This window comes from Ranitomeya variabilis, chromosome 2, assembly GCF_051348905.1.
Source record: "Ranitomeya variabilis isolate aRanVar5 chromosome 2, aRanVar5.hap1, whole genome shotgun sequence".
NCBI classification, from domain to species: domain Eukaryota; kingdom Metazoa; phylum Chordata; class Amphibia; order Anura; family Dendrobatidae; genus Ranitomeya; species Ranitomeya variabilis.
This window is the reverse complement of record NC_135233.1, coordinates 62965054-62981714: the sequence shown is the minus strand read 5'-3', so window position 1 is coordinate 62981714 and position 16661 is coordinate 62965054.

The following is a 16661-nucleotide window of genomic DNA, read 5'->3' as shown; positions in this document are numbered from 1 at the left end:
GTTCGGGTGCCCCCGGGACCAGGTCTGGGGCTGCAGGTGCCGCAGGTCCAGACATACACCGCCGAACATTCCGTGCATACCACCCAAGTGGGTTCAAGTGGCGGCTGTAGGTCACAGGATCCCCCTTCTGTAACGGTTCTCCGCTTCGGCCACAACAGGGAGCCCTTACGTTACAATGCGCAACGAAAACATCAGTATCCAGTCCCGGCTCGTGTATGAGGCTCCACCCCCTTTTTACATGGTAGGCCAACACAGTGCCCCGCCTTACCGCGTCTCTGTCATCCCATGCCGGGGGGGGTTGTTGTACTTTCGATGGGCCCATCGACTCAGCTCCTTTCCGTCCTTTCCACTGCAGAATTAAGCACTGTCTATATTGCTCCCATGTAAGCACCGCAAGGGTGGACCCGTTCTCCCGGGATCCATCTGCTCTAAACCAGGGGGTGTCCCACCGAAGAACTACTCCATCTAAGCTCACATCCACGGGCTTCCCCACTCCGGTCGACAGCGGTGGCACCATCCTCCCCAGATCATCGGGGGATAGCACCATTAGCCCTGCCGAGATAAGTCGCTCCCTACTGAGATGGAGGTGGGTCATAGAAGCGGGCTCGTGAAGGGGAGCAGGGACGTCGGCCATACCTGCGCCTAATGTGGTTCCATCGGTGTCGCTCTGGTCCGTTAACGAGGACGCTGGAGTCGGCTGCAGCCCGGACCGGGGCTCCTCCAATGGGATGCTCGGACTCCGCTCCGCTTGCTGTGGTTCCTCCTCCTCTAACTCCGAGGTCGGGATTGGTGGACGTAGCTTCGCTGTCGGATCCGCAGGCTTCCGGTCCATCTCCGGTGAAGAAAGGCAGGCCTGAACCGCTTCTTCCTCGCTCAGGCACTCGCCGTTCATCATCGCCACCTGATAGTCGCTGGCAGTGCATGCACCTAACTCCGCCATTTCTCTGAGGTCGGGCTTCTCCGTCACCAGCCTCTCGCCGTTGCATATCAAGGGGTGTTTCTCTTCTGCTTTGGGGCAGGTCATTCCTCTGCAGCCAGAAGTGCAGGGGGCGGTAGCCATTTCTCGCGCCACACTGGGAGTCTCCGCCCATAACACGCCCTCCTTCCCCTTGGGTGTAGCAATGGCGGCGCCTTTTGGCGGGAACTTTTGGCGGCTAATGGCGCAGCACAGTCTTACAATAAAGTACAGTCCAAGCACAACAAATCACAGTCTCTAGGCACACATGACCTGATTCTTCAGGCTTAAGTAGATCCTGTTCGTGACGCCAAGTCTGCGGCGCCCCCGCACCGCCGCAGGGCCGAGGGGTACCCGGAGCCGGGCCTCTAGTTCTCAGTCTCGGGGTTGTCACGGTGGCTAGACCCGGTCCGTGGCCCTGTCCGTCAGTGGGGGACGTCCGGTGTAATAGGTGGTAGTAATGGTAGCGATGGAGCGGTACGGTTGTGGGGTGTAAGTCGCGGTAAATAACGAGGACACCAGGTTGCAGTCTCTTTACCTCTTTATTGGAGATCTCTGAGTCCTCAGTCCAGAACACGGTTCACCAGGCTACGCAAGTCCGGCCGGTCCAATGGCACCTCCAGAGTTCTCCTCTCAGGTGGAAATCTGTGCCTTCCTTCTAGCGCTATGTGTTGTAGTCCTTCCCTGCTGTGCTCACGGAAAGTAACCCCACAACGGTTGTGTCTGTTTCTTAAGTTCCCTCACAACTCGATTTGATGTTCCTCTGTAATCCACCCCTTCCCTGTATTCAGGTTGGAATGGCACCCGTTTGTCAGGTAGGCCTGGAGTTCTTCCGGGACCCTAGAGTCGCCCCTCTCCCGCAATTGCCCCCCAAGACTTCATAGGTGATATGTGGTAGACAGCCCGCCTGAGACCGACTGTCCTGCCGCTGTTTCGAGTATGGCTTGAAGCTGTATTCTAATCCACTCCCTCGGCGTTCCGGCCACCGGTATTGCGCCTCAGCAGGGTGCTGCCTCTTTCAACAAAACCCCTGCTGGTATTCTCCTTCTGCTTGATCTCGTTTCTCACTCAGCACAATCTATCTCGCTTCTAGTCCTTTCTTGAGTCCCGCCGCTTCCAGGAGCCTGCGCGGACCCATTACGTTCTTTCAATGCCAAGCCTCTGCCAGGATCCCACCCCTGGCAGAGACCCTACAGTCTCTCCCTTCACAACACCCCCTGCCACAGGGTGTTGCTCCGTTCAATCCCGTCAGCGTTCTGTCTAACTTCCTGCCTGACCCCCAGTTTACCCACTATGGTGGGGAGTGGCCTAATGAATAGCACCCTTAGCTCCCCCCGGAGGCCCAGCTGTGAAACATATTGGTGTCTGTGATACCTGATTGGAGGAACTCCTTCGGTGCCATCGAACGTACCATGGCTCCCCTTAGCGGCGAAGCCACAGCACTGCAACGACCAGGACTCTGGGGCGCTGCATATATATATATATATATATATATATATATATATATATATATATATATACAGATTCTACAGCATTATTCACATTACTACAAAAAGCGTATCTGTTTTATTAGGGAGGGATGAAGAGCATGCTTGTCCTTGACATACTCTTACATGAACAGAAAAATAAAAAAGTTATGGCACTAGGAAGAAGGAGAGGAAAAAACATAGATGGAAATGCAAAGATGTAAAAATGGAAATTAACCTCGTCGTGAAGGGGTCAGTCCATGGTGATACATGGAATAAGTCATATGACTTCAGATTTCCGCTATAGCGAGCGCCTGCTGCTTATGTCATTGTTCAGAGGAATCTTGTGGTTTTGGACTTAAACTAGAATCTCGGAACAGTGGCAGGAAAGAGTCTGAAACTTCACATTCAAACCACTCAATGCTTTGGTTTCCAGGAAAAAAAAAAAAGAAAAGTTAAAGACGGATGTGGTTATGTGCAGCAGATGTCACCAGAAAAGGACAAGTAAAGGAGAAATAATGAAACTCTTCTACAGTACATGCAAATAAATATGTTTTTTTTTTGTAGCACACAATCATCAAGGCATGGGTGCTATTTCTCTTTGGTTTTTACAGATTTTATTATTTTCATGCAACAAAAGTTAAATCTTAAATGAGAAAATCAGCCCATGTGCTGAGCGCTGTGCTGGAGAGAAGAACAAGGCATCATCTCAGGGGTGGAGCTGTGATGTGGAAATACAGTTGGGTAAATAATAGTATTTTTCACAGGGGAGCTATTGAAATACTATTTTAGTTCACAAAATAGCTCATTTTGGTGTTATTACGCATATATGGATATTGTAAGGCCTCGTGCTCCGGTCTACATACAGTAGCAGCACAACAATGCTATACGGCATAGTACTGAGTCATATGGAACTATGGGTCGATCTGTACAGGACACTGTATGTTCCAACCCAATAAGCACAGGGTGACAAAAATGAAAATCAAAGCATCCAATATCATTAACCTATTTATCTCCTTTCTACAGTATCTATCTTGTCACTATACTGTACAATTCTATCAATCGATTCACTCTATCTATTTAGGCCACCTAGGTTGCTAACAGTAGCATGATGAGCAGGGGTGGATTAAGGGTAGCCAGGGCCCAGGGCTGTTTAGACTCTGTGGGCCCCCGGGTCATGTGACGGGCTCATGTGACGGGGTCATGCGACGGGGTCATGAGACGGGGTCATCATATACCTGAAACAGATTATTCCAGAAAAGTAGTTGCTGTGTGAAACTACAACCTGTCAAACATCCATTTATCTACTCAATTTACCCTTCAGTTAGGAAGAAAACAAAAACACAATACTATCACCATAAGTGCCAGTATTCACAGGAGATCTGTACTTAGTATGCAGTGTCTATGTAGAGGTAATACAGTGATCACCGGTGACATTATACACAGGACCTCTGTATATAGTATACAGTGTATAGTGTCAGTGTATAGGTAACACTGACTCACCAGTGACATCTCTAGGTGAAGTCCTTAAAGGGAACCTGTCACCACGTTTTTGGAAGATGGGATAAAAATAGCGTTAAATAGGGGCAGAGGTGGGCGTTACATTAGTGTGTGTGTTATGCGTTTATTACCCACCTAAGTTGCCGAAATAACTTTGCAAAGTCTCCGTTTTCGCCTGTCAATCAGGCTGGTCAGGTCGCATGGGCGTTGTCTTCCCCCAGATTTGGCGTAGTTTTCCGTTGGTGGCGTAGTGGTGTGCGCATGCCCAAAGTCCGGAATCCTCTTCCAGGGGATTTAAAATAGCGCGGTGTTCGTTATTGCATTGGTGATCGGTGGGCGCGGCCATCTTCCTTTGGCCGCGCGTGCGCAGAAGCGGCGCTCTGCTGGCCGCGGCTTCAAGAAAATGGCCGCCGCGATATCCATCTGCGCACGCGCGGCATCCCGCGGCCATTTTCCTGAAGCCGCGGCCAGCAGAGCGCCGCTTCTGCGCACGCGCGGCCAAAGGAAGATGGCCGCGCCCACCGATCACCAATGCAATAACGAACACCGCGCTATTTTAAATCCCCTGGAAGAGGATTCCGGACTTTGGGCATGCGCACACCACTACGCCACCAACGGAAAACTACGCCAAATCTGGGTGAAGACACCACGCCCATGTGACCTGACCAGCCTGATTGACAGGCGAAAACGGAGACTTTGCAAAGTTATTTCGGCAACTTAGGTGGGTAATAAACGCATAACACACACACTAATGTAACGCCCACCTCTGCCCCTATTTAACGCTATTTTTATCCCATCTTCCAAAAACGTGGTGACAGGTTCCCTTTAATCTTTCATCCAGCACAGACTGCCATCACTTCATCCAGCCAGGACTTGTCTCTTGCAGGAAATAACACAGTTTTCTCGAGCTCCACTTGCAGAACACACTACTTAATTTTTCCCAACTTCTACATTACACCACATGAAGAAAAAGAGGCGACATAGTTTCACTCTACACAGTAACAGGGCTGCCCCCCCATTTAAAACAGTATACTCAAAAAATGAAATAAATACATCACTGCAGTCATAATATCCCTTAATTAGCCCCTATGGTAATAATAATATCCCCCATCCTGGCCCAGTGTATCTCATTCCTGGCTTCAGCCATATGTTCTCCCATCCTGCCCTCATGAGTATCCATTCTGCCCCATATGATCTCCCCATCCTGCCACATATGATCTCCCCATCCTGCCCCATATGATCTCCCCATCCTGCCCCATATGATCTCCCAATCCTGCCCCATATGATCTCCCCATCCTGCCCCATATGATCTCCCCATCCTGCCCCATCAGTCTCCATTGTATCCATCCTGCCCCATGATCCTGCACGATCTGTCTTCAATCCTGCCCCTGGTGTCTCCAATCCTGCCCCATCTGTCTCCAGTCCTGCCCCCAGTGTGTCCAGCATCTCTGCCCCAGTGTCCAGTATCTCTGCCCCCAGTGTCCAGCATCTCTGCCCCAATGTGTCCAGCATCCTGACCCCAGTGTGTCCAGCATCTCTGCCCCAGTGTCCAGCATCTCTGCCCCCAGTGTCCAGCATTTCTGCCCCAGTGTCCAGCATCTCTGCCCCAATGTCCAGCATCTCTGCCCCCAATGTGCCCAGCATCCTGCCCCCAATGTCCAGCATTTCTGCCCCCAATGTGTCCAGCATCCTTCCCCCAGTGTGTCCAGCATCCTGCCCCCAGTGTGTCCAGCATCCTGCCCCAGTTTGTCCAGCATATTGCCCCCAGTGTGTCCAGCAATCTGCCACAGTGTCTCCAGCATACTGCCCCCAGTGTGTCCAGCAATCTGCCCCAGTGTCTCCAGCATATTGACCCCAGTGTGTCCAGCATTCTTCCCCAGTGTGTCCAGCATATTGCCCTTAGTTTGTCCAGCATTCTGCCCCCAGTGTGTCCAGCATCCTGCCCCCAGTGTGTCCAGCATCCTGCCCCCAGTGTGTCCAGCATCCTGCCCCCGTGTGTCCAGCATCCTGCCCCCAGTGTGTCCAACATATTGCCCCCAGTGTGTCCAGCATTCAGCCCCCAGTGTGTCCAGCATATTGCCCCCTGTGTGTCCAGCATATTGCCCCCAGTGTGTTCAGCATATTGCCCCCAGTGTGTCCAGCATATTGCCACCAGTGTGTCCAGCATCTCTGCCACAGTTTGTCCAGCATATTGCCTCCAGTGTGTCCAGCATATTGCCCCCTGTGTGTCCAGCATCTCTGCCCCCAGTGTGTCCAGCATATTGCCCCCAGTGTGTCCAGCATCTCTGCCCCCAGTGTGTCCAGCATTCTGGCCCGGGCCCCCCGGATTGATGTTCGCAATAAAAAAAAACAAAACCTAGTTCTCCTCACCTGTCCGCGCTCCTTCGGCGATGCTCCCTCCAGCAGCGTGCACTCGCCGGCGACTGACAATGACATCAGACGCCGGCGACATGCGTGCTGCAGCTGACTTCAGCTGCCAGCCTCCAATTGGCTGGCGGCTGTTAACTATTGACGTGCGGGCGCGCACCCGCACGTCAATAGAGTTAAACTGCCGCAGCGCCGGTAGGGGCCCGATGAGCAGATGAGACGGGGCCCGATGTGGACCCCCTCTGCCCACCGGGCCCATACGTCAGTCAGGGCAGTAATGCCCTGATGGCGGCGGTCAATCTGAGCAGTTGCCCAGGGCCCCCCCACACCACTGGGCCCTGGGCTGCCGCCCAGATTGACCTCATTATAATCCGCCACTGATGATGAGCTATGGCATTGTCATATTAAAAAACGTCTCCTGGGACACTTTGGAGAAATGACTGTACCACTAGATCCACCACCAAATCAATGTAACGCCAACTGTTAGTGTACCAAGTATGAGGACTAGAGGGGTCTGCCAATCATACATTTGACCACCCACACCATAATCACGGCAGTAGAGCCAGCGTGACATTTCCTCATGAAGGCTTCTTCACGGCATGAACATTTTTTTTTTCCATTTTTTCATAATTTTCATATCATTAATATGTCTATCCATCCTGTGATTTCTATAATTCCATGACTTTTCCTTCTTGGTTTGGTAACTTCAATGTCGAGGAGTGCATTTACTGTATGTACATAGCAAAGCCATACAATCCATAAGGTCTGCCACCTCCACACACTGACTTGTGTGAGACAAACAGGCCCCATTTTATAAAGCGAACCACACCCAAGGGTGGAGACATGGTGAACAACCTTCTCTCCCAACTCTTCAGCTGCTCGTAATCCACCTGTCATGGCCAGTTAACCCCTTCTAGTCCTATATGTACTAAAGCATTACTCCAGGTTAATCTCCCATCCACCACTGCTGCTTTGAATGTGAGACTACCATAATTTTATAGACAATCATCTTGGCTATCTCATACATAAATTTGATTTGCAACTATTTAGCATATGATTAGTTATTCAGATTCTTGTCATGTCACTGCATTGTTATTGTTATGCTTCTGGAGGTGAAAAAAATCTTTTTCTTCCTGTGTATGACAAATTACAACCTGTTCTCACATTCCCTAATAGCTCAGTGTGCTATTAGGTTGATTGCCAAGCGAAAGGTCACTGGTTAAAATCAAGGAGCAGTCATGAAGAAGTTTTCCCATGAAAAGAGAAACAGCATCATCCAGCTTATTGATAGCGGCCTCTTGGCCAAGAAAATTGCCAAATTGCATCTGTGAGTGCCATGACAGTTGCAAGAATACGAAATTAAGTCTGTCCATCCATTCAAAACCTAAGAAGTGGACGTCCAGACAAAATATTGGAGTCATCATGTCGGCTCATCACAAGGTCTATCAGTTCTGGCGCGACAAACATGACAGTGTAGGTGTCTCATATGCTTCGTAATAGTGAGCTCATAGATGTCCAAGCCAGCACTGTGTGATGCACGTTACATAAGTCTGGAAAAGTGGTCCGAAAAAAGGTGAAGAAGCCTCGACTTCAAAATCGTCATAAGAAGCGTCAGCTCATGTTTGCAAAAAAGTGTGAAACGTGGACAGAAGATTGGAAATGGGTGATTTGAAGCGATGCAACAAAAGTCAATAGACTAGGCTCTAATGGGTGCAAATGGATCTGGAAGAAATAAGGGACAAAGGAGTTAACAGATTGAGAAACAGGAACTGTGACTATCCTGCAAGACAAGCTTGAGTACTGTGGGTATGAAAAGGATGACATAGTGTTCCAGCAGGACAACGACCCGAAGCATACATCAAGATTGGAGAAAAAATGGTTCAACGACAATGAAGTAGTGGTGCTGGGTTGGCCCCCACAGTTCCCAGACCCCAACCCAATTACACACTTGTGGTAGAGTTGAAGAAAAATCTGTATACATACCAAAGTGGGTCGACCAGTATACAACAACTTTGGGAATGTGTAGAAGAGACCTGGGATCAGATTTCAGTCGAGTCATGTTTGAATCTGATCAAAAGCATGTCCAGAAGGATTCAGTCAGTGTTGAAATCCAAAGGTGGATTTACTGACAAAATAATAAAAATTAACATTTAGATTTTTAAAAGCGAAACAGTATCAATGCAGTCACATGACAAGAATCTGCATAACTAATCATGTGTTAAATAGTTGCAAGTCAAATTTATGCATGAGATGGCCAATATGATTGTCTATAAAGGCTATGTTTCCCCGGTCAGTAATCGGTAGAGCTTTGGACGCAGCACATGTCCTCTGTGTCCTAAGCGCTGCCAGCTATTGAAAGCAGGTGATTCTGCGTTTTCATTGAACCGTGTGAAATCACCACGTCCAATACACTCGCATCTCCGCAAGATAAATTGACATGCTGCAGTCTGGAAAGATGTGCCGCATGTCTGTCAATGCGGGTGAGCCGCGGGCGTCTCTGGGCACATAGTGGGAATGGGATTTCTTGAAATCTTGAAATCACATCCACTATGCTGTAACATCTGGATGTAGCGTCCAACCTGCAGCATTTACTGACCATGGGAACGTAGCCAAAATGACGGCAGTGTCACATTTGAAGCAGTAGTGTATGGTGAGAGATGGAGCCTGAAAGTCAAAAGTTGAAAATATTGTTACCCTTTTGAGCGTTAGTAATATATATATATTAGGAACCTCAGGTTTCTCGTTGTTACAGTGGCATTGCTTTCCTCACGAGGAGAGTGATGTCACGCTTGGAAGCGATGAAGATCCCTTTATCAGGTATTCAGCACATACAACACTGTTCTGACTCCAGGCCAGAAGGGGGAGCTCTGAACCCAGTTTCAGGGGAGCTTCCCTAGATATAGATATATATTCTAGTCTGAAAGAGGAGTTAGTCAGTTTGTGAGAGGAGAGTAGAGAGAGAGGAAAGCTGCGAATAGGCTTCTTCCTCGCTGAGCGCAGATACCGGTAGCCGGAAGATTGAGGTTGTGCAGTACTGTACATCTCACAGCAGGAACCGGCTGGACAGCTGGATTGCAAGTCACCTGTGCACCATAAAGAACCGAAGACACAGTAGCACAGAGAGCCTGGGTCGTGATAGAGATCCTGTAAAAAGGTTCGAGCTATCTGTCATGAGGGTTAGTGTCCTACCTAAAGGGGGACAGAGAGAAAACGTGAGGACCCTGGGTGAGGCCTAAGACAGCAAGGGACTACACCACAACGCTAGAGGGAAGGCTTCCAACCCCACCTGGTAAGGGGGATTCCAGATTTGCTTCCAAGCCGGACCATACCAGCACATGTGATCAGGTACCCTGGACTGTGGATGCTTGAACTCTTCAGTAAAGAGGTAAAGAGACTACAACCCTGTGTCCTCTGTTTCTTTCTATACCACCTACCACCTGTCCCTACTACACCAGGAGCCCTGGGGTCCCAGCTTCACCTGTGGGAAGTTATACCATCTAAGCTGCCATAACATCACCCCAACGGACCCCTTTAAGTAGCGGTCACCCCTGACCGAATACCACAGGTGGCATCACGGACAAATTTTAATTCCCCTTTCAAATCCCCTTTTACATGGGCGCCCTGTTATGATCCGGTGGTAGGATCTCAAAACTGACCTGACACATATAACGAGAATGATAGGACAAGTTCTGGGGATGTGGAAGCTATACTGACCGCAATCCTGATCCTATCCAACACACTAAAGGCAGCCGTGGAGCGTTACCTAAAAACCTAGACGCCTCTTCACAGCCTGAGAAACTGACTGCCCCTAGAGAGAAAGCAAAGACCTCACTTGCCTCAGAGAAATAACCCCAAAGTTATAGACAGCCCCCCACAAATAATAACGGTGAGTTAAGGGGAAAATACAAACGTAGAAATGAAACAGGTTTAGCAAATGAGGCCCGCTAACACTAGATAGACAGAAAATAGATAGGAATCTGTGTGGTCAGTACAAAAACTATCAAAAATAAACCACGCAGAGAATACAAGAACCCCCACACCGACTCACGATGTGAGGGGCGCCCTCTGCACCCCAGAACTAACCAGCAAGCAAAAAATCACATAAAAGCAAGCTGGACTGAACTCATCATATACTGAGAAACGTTTTCAAGGAAATAATGAGCAAAATGAACAAGCAAACTTAGCTTCTCCAGCAGGAGACTGGTCACAAGGAATATTCAGGAGAGCTCAGAATCAGGACTGAATACACCGACAGCAGGCAACAAATGAAGGTCCAGGTGAGTTAAATAGGCCCAGCATAGAAGGAAATGAAGCAGCTGAGCCCAGCAATATCGCTCAAAGCCACCAGAGGGAGCCCAAGAACAAACTCACACAGTACCACTCATGACCACAGGAGGGAGCCCGAGAACGGAATTCACAACAGTACCCCCCCTTGAGGAGGGGTCACCGAACCCTCACCAGAGCTCCCAGGCCGATCAGGACGAGCCGAATGAAAGGCACGAACCAAATCGGCCGCATGGACATCGGAGGCGACAACCCAGGAATTATCCTCCTGACCATAGCCCTTCCATTTAACTAAGTACTGAAGCTTCCGTCTCGAAATACGAGAATCCAAGATCTTCTCCACCACATACTCCAACTCCCCCTCGACCAAGACAGGAGCAAGAGGATCAACAGAAGGGACCACAGGCACCACATATCTCCGCAACAATGACCTATGGAACACATTATGAATGGCAAACGAAGTTGGGAGGTCCAAACGAAATGACACAGGGTTGAGGATTTCCAAAATCTTATAAGGACCGATGAAACGAGGCTTGAACTTAGGAGAGGAAACCTTCATCGGGACATAACGAGAAGACAACCATACCAAATCCCCCACACGAAGTCGGGGACCCACACAGCGACGGCGGTTAGCAAAGCGCTGAGCCTTCTCTTGGGACAGCGTCAAATTGTCCACCACATGGTTCCAAATCTGCTGCAACCTATCCACCACAGAATCCACCCCAGGACAGTCAGAGGGTTCAACCTGACCCGAGGAAAAATGAGGATGAAAACCAGAATTGCAAAAGAAAGGTGAAACCAAAGTAGCAGAACAAGCCCGATTATTGAGGGCGAACTCAGCCAATGGCAAAAAAGTCACCCAATCATCCTGATCAGCAGAAACAAAACATCTCAAATAAGTTTCCAAGGTCTGATTAGTTCGTTCGGTTTGGCCATTCGTCTGAGGATGGAAGGCCGACGAAAAAGACAATTCAATGCCCATCTTAGCACAAAAGGACCGCCAAAATCTGGACACAAACTGGGATCCTCTGTCAGACACAATGTTCTCCGGAATACCATGTAAACGAACCACATTCTGAAAAAACAGTGGCACCAAATCGGAGGAGGAAGGCAGCTTAGGCAAAGGTACCAAATGGCCAATTTTAGAAAAGCGATCACAAACCACCCAGATGACAGACATCCTCTGAGAGACAGGAAGATCCGAAATAAAATCCATGGAAATATGCGTCCAAGGCCTCTTCGGGACAGGCAAAGGCAAAAGCAATCCACTGGCACGAGAACAGCAAGGCTTGGCCCGAGCACAAATCCCACAGGACTGCACAAAGGAACGCACATCCCGCGACAAGGAAGGCCACCAAAAGGACCTTGCCACCAAATCCCTGGTACCAAAAATCCCAGGATGACCTGCCAACACCGAAGAATGAACCTCGGAAATAACTCTACTGGTCCATCTGTCTGGGACAAACAGTCTCTCCGGTGGACAACGGTCAGGTCTATTGGCCTGAAACTCCTGCAACACCCGTCGCAGATCAGGAGAGATGGCAGACAAAATCACCCCCTCTTTGAGGACACCAGTCGGTTCAGAAACTTCCGGGGAGTCAGGTACAAAACTCCTAGAGAGGGCATCAGCCTTCACGTTTTTCGAACCCGGAAGATATGAAACCACGAAATTGAAACGAGAGAAAAACAGCGACCATCGAGCCTGTCTCAGATTCAACCGTTTGGCAGACTCGAGATAAGTCAAATTCTTGTGATCCGTCAAGACCACCACACGATGCTTGGCTCCCTCATGCCAATGTCGCCACTCCTCAAATGCCTACTTCATTGCCAACAACTCACGATTACCAACATCATAATTCCGCTCGGCAGGCGAAAACTTTCTTGAAAAGAAAGCACATGGTCTCATCACAGAGCCATCAGAGCTTCTCTGCGACAAGACAGCCCCTGCTCCAATCTCAGAAGCATCAACCTCGACCTGAAAGGGAAGAGAGACATCGGGCTGGCGCAAGACAGGAGCCGAAGAAAATCGACGTTTCAGCTCCTGAAAGGCCTCCACGGCCGCAGCAGACCAATTTGTCACATCAGAACCCTTCTTGGTCAAATCCGTCAAAGGCTTAACCACACTAGAAAAATTAGTGATGAAGCGACGGTAAAAATTAGCAAAACCCAAGAACTTACTCACACAGTACCACTCATGACCACAGGAGGGAGCCCGAGAACGGAATTCACAACAGTAGAAACTGACTGCCCCTAGAGAGAAAGCAAAGACCTCACTTGCCTCAGAGAAATAACCCCAAAGTTATAGACAGCCCCCCACAAATAATAACGGTGAGTTAAGGGGAAAATACAAACGTAGAAATGAAACAGGTTTAGCAAATGAGGCCCGCTAACACTAGATAGACAGAAAATAGATAGGAATCTGTGCGGTCAGTACAAAAACTATCAAAAATAAACCACGCAGAGAATACAAGAACCCCCACACCGACTCACGATGTGAGGGGCGCCCTCTGCACCCCAGAACTAACCAGCAAGCAAAAAATCACATAAAAGCGAGCTGGACTGAACTCATCATATACTGAGAAACGTTTTCAAGGAAATAATGAGCAAAATGAACAAGCAAACTTAGCTTCTCCAGCATGAGACTGGTCACAAGGAATATTCAGGAGAGCTCAGAATCAGGACTGAATACACCGACAGCAGGCAACAAATGAAGGTCCAGGTGAGTTAAATAGGCCCAGCATAGAAGGAAATGAAGCAGCTGAGCCCAGCAATATCGCTAAAGGCCACCAGAGGGAGCCCAAGAACAAACTCACACAGTACCACTCATGACCACAGGAGGGAGCCCGAGAACGGAATTCACAACAGCGCCCATGGCCACGGACTCGGTCGCCGCCGCTGTGACATATCCCTTTAAGTACCGGACCCGGTACCGAGTACCCCACGGCCCTGGTGGGCGTTCCATATAGAGAGGGAGATACTGAGAATTACATACAGTATACTGTACATGACAGGAAAAAGTGGTACTATGTAGTGTATACGTGTGATGAATAAGAGCAGGAGCTGTGAAACACAGGCAGATACTTACCTTATCTATTATGTAATACCATCATGGGGGCGTCTGATTGGCTCCAAATTTATTTTGTGGCAAGTCAATGACCCCCAAAATACAGCAAATGTTATCAAGAATTTTTTTCAGTGTGAAGAAGAAAAAGGAGCCCTTGAAGTGATGATATTTCCCTTACAGAGCCCTGAGCTCAGCATTGAGATTAATTGGGATTACATGATGAGACAGGATTATTTGACGCACACAAAAGATCTGTTTTTAGTTGTCCTAGATGTTTGGAACAATCTCCATGCCAATTTCCTTTAAAACCTGTGTGCATGTGACAAGTGTACCTACAAGTTGATTTTCCAGCAGTCTTATTATCACTACAGACAGCATCACTACGACAGATAACACCTCTATATACAGCAGATAATACAGGATACACCATTCAAAATAGGTGATGGGCACAGCTCACTTCCTCTTCTGCGCAGAAGATGGATGAAGACACTGCCCATAGAAGGACGGATACGTTCGGGATAATATAACGAGTGCACGGCGCAGGCGACAGGTTAGTGTGACGTGCATGGGAGGGGGGATGGTATGATAATGAAGACAGGAGTCAGAGATTTCCTCCAGGCACCGCACGCCCGGAAGCCTGGAAGAAATCATTAACATAAAAGATTAAAACTGAATTTCTCAAAAACTAGAACGCAGCTAGGAGGCATACAGATAAAACTATTTTAACCATTCCATTACCTGTATGTCTATAGTAATAGGTTATATACATCTCAGGGGGTGACAGATTCCCTTTAGTATAAACAATTGCGGGGGACTATCAAAGGCAAAGGTGTTAAAGGGAATCTGTCACCCCATTTTCCGCCTATAAGCTGCGGCCACCACCATTAGGGGCTTATCTACAGCATTCTGTAATGCTGTAGATAAGCCCACGATGTATCCTGAAAGATAAGAAAAACAAGTTAGATTATACTCACCCAGGGGCGGTACCGGTGCGTGTCCGGTCCAATGGGCGTCGCGGTCTGGGTCTGGCGCCTCCCATCCTCATACGATGTTGTCATCCTCCTTGCTTCGTGTCACTGCTCCTGCGCAGGCGTACTGATTTGCCCTGTTGAGGGCAGCGTAAATTACTGCAGTGCTCAGGCTCTGGGCCTCTCTGACCTTTCCCGGCGCCTGCGCACTGCAGTACTTTGCTCTGCCCTCAACAGGGCAAATCAGTACGCCTGCGCCGGAGCTGCAACAGGAAGCAAGGAAGAGGACGTCATCGTAAGAAGATGGGAGGCCCCGGACCTGAGACCGCGATGCCCATCGGACCGGACCGCAGCAGGACCGCCCCTGGGTGAGTATAATCTAACTTGTTTTTCTTATCTTTCAGGATACATTGGGGGCTTATCTACAGCATTACAGAATGCTGTAGATAAGCCCCTGATGGCAGTAGCCGCAGCTTATAGGCGAAAAATGGGGTAATAGATTCCCTTTAAGTAAACTTAGTGCAATATACAGAATTAACTTCAGTCCTCTAACGTGTATTCCTCAAATCTCATTTTGCTTCCTATTACTCAATTAAACTTGGCCACGCCATCTTGGAGGAGGAAATTTGTTTTCGCCTCTAGCATGATGGCGCCACCGGCGTCTGCACAGTAACAGCTATCGCATTGCCGAGAGCTGCTACTGCGCAGGAAGGGCCAACACCATCTTCAAACAGATTTTTTTTAAAGGAACTTCAGGATTACATAAAACAAATGTGTATATAATTTGTTACATATGCAATCAGGCTGTAGCACAGGCACCACCACTAGCCCCTGCCTGCAGAAGGTTTTTTTTCCTGAGATATATACTCTATAATATTCCTTATATAAAATAGGGGGCAGGTCAGTGAGGGATCAGTGACCTGTCAGAAGCCATACTGATGAACACCTAATCAGAGCACCCAATGAAGACCCCCCCACAGGCCGCCCCAGAGGACGAGCATATCATTAACTCAAAACTGAAAATTAAGATTAAACAACAACCAAGATTTCATCACCAGGTATCATTGTAGTCAGTATAACGGCGCCAACCTGACAGTGTCTGTAGGTTACTGTGCACAATCCTGCTGACAGGTTCCCTTAAACTGTTCACAATAACAGTAATTTTGAGCAGGGGTGCCCAAACTTTTGCATGCCACTATATAAATCACAGGAGGGGATGTGGCATATATACATCACCGGAGACATGGGGGTTGTCAATACTGTTGTAGTTGCAGGCGGGGGAGCGCAGAGTGCAGTCACTCCATCCACAACCTACATCACTAACCAGTACATCCTGACATTGGCACTGGCCAGCCTCTGGATGTAATCCTTCTTTAATGAACGCTGCGTGCATGCCGTCACTCACGGGTCAGCAAAATGCAGTCGCTGCTCCGAGTACTGGGGTCCCGGGGGCCGCAGAAAAGAACAGTGCTGGCCACAAACGGCCCGCGGGCCCGTAGTTCCTCACCCCTGAATTATAGCAAGAAGAAATATTGAAATTGATGAGGAATTTAAATAAAATACATGACAACATTTCATTTTAGCTCAAGTTAATTATTGCAGCTTTTTTTTCTTTGTTTCTTTAGTAATGCTGCTATTTCCTCACAACTTGTAATTGCTGTAAATTTATAGTATGAGTAGTATTTTTTTTATAATATCATATATTTTTAAACCTTTCATTCTGGTTTATATAACATATTACCTATCTATTGGATAGGTGATAATTATTAGATAATTGTGGATCCCACTGGTCCTGCTGGGACTTCACCCAACCTCCAGAACAAGGGTGTCACAATAGGACTGGTGAGTAAACTGGGACCAGGGAAACCTTTCCTGGCCCTAGCACTAGGGGGCGCCCTAGATCGCCCTGTTCCCCGGGATACCTCAGATGCTGGCCTCCGCCCTTGCCCCTGTCTCCTAGCTGCAGCCCTGAGTCTGTCCCCTTTCCCCACCCAGGGAAGAGAGGCGCTACCGTGTACCGCAGTACACCAACCCAACACACAGGGGAACAATGACAA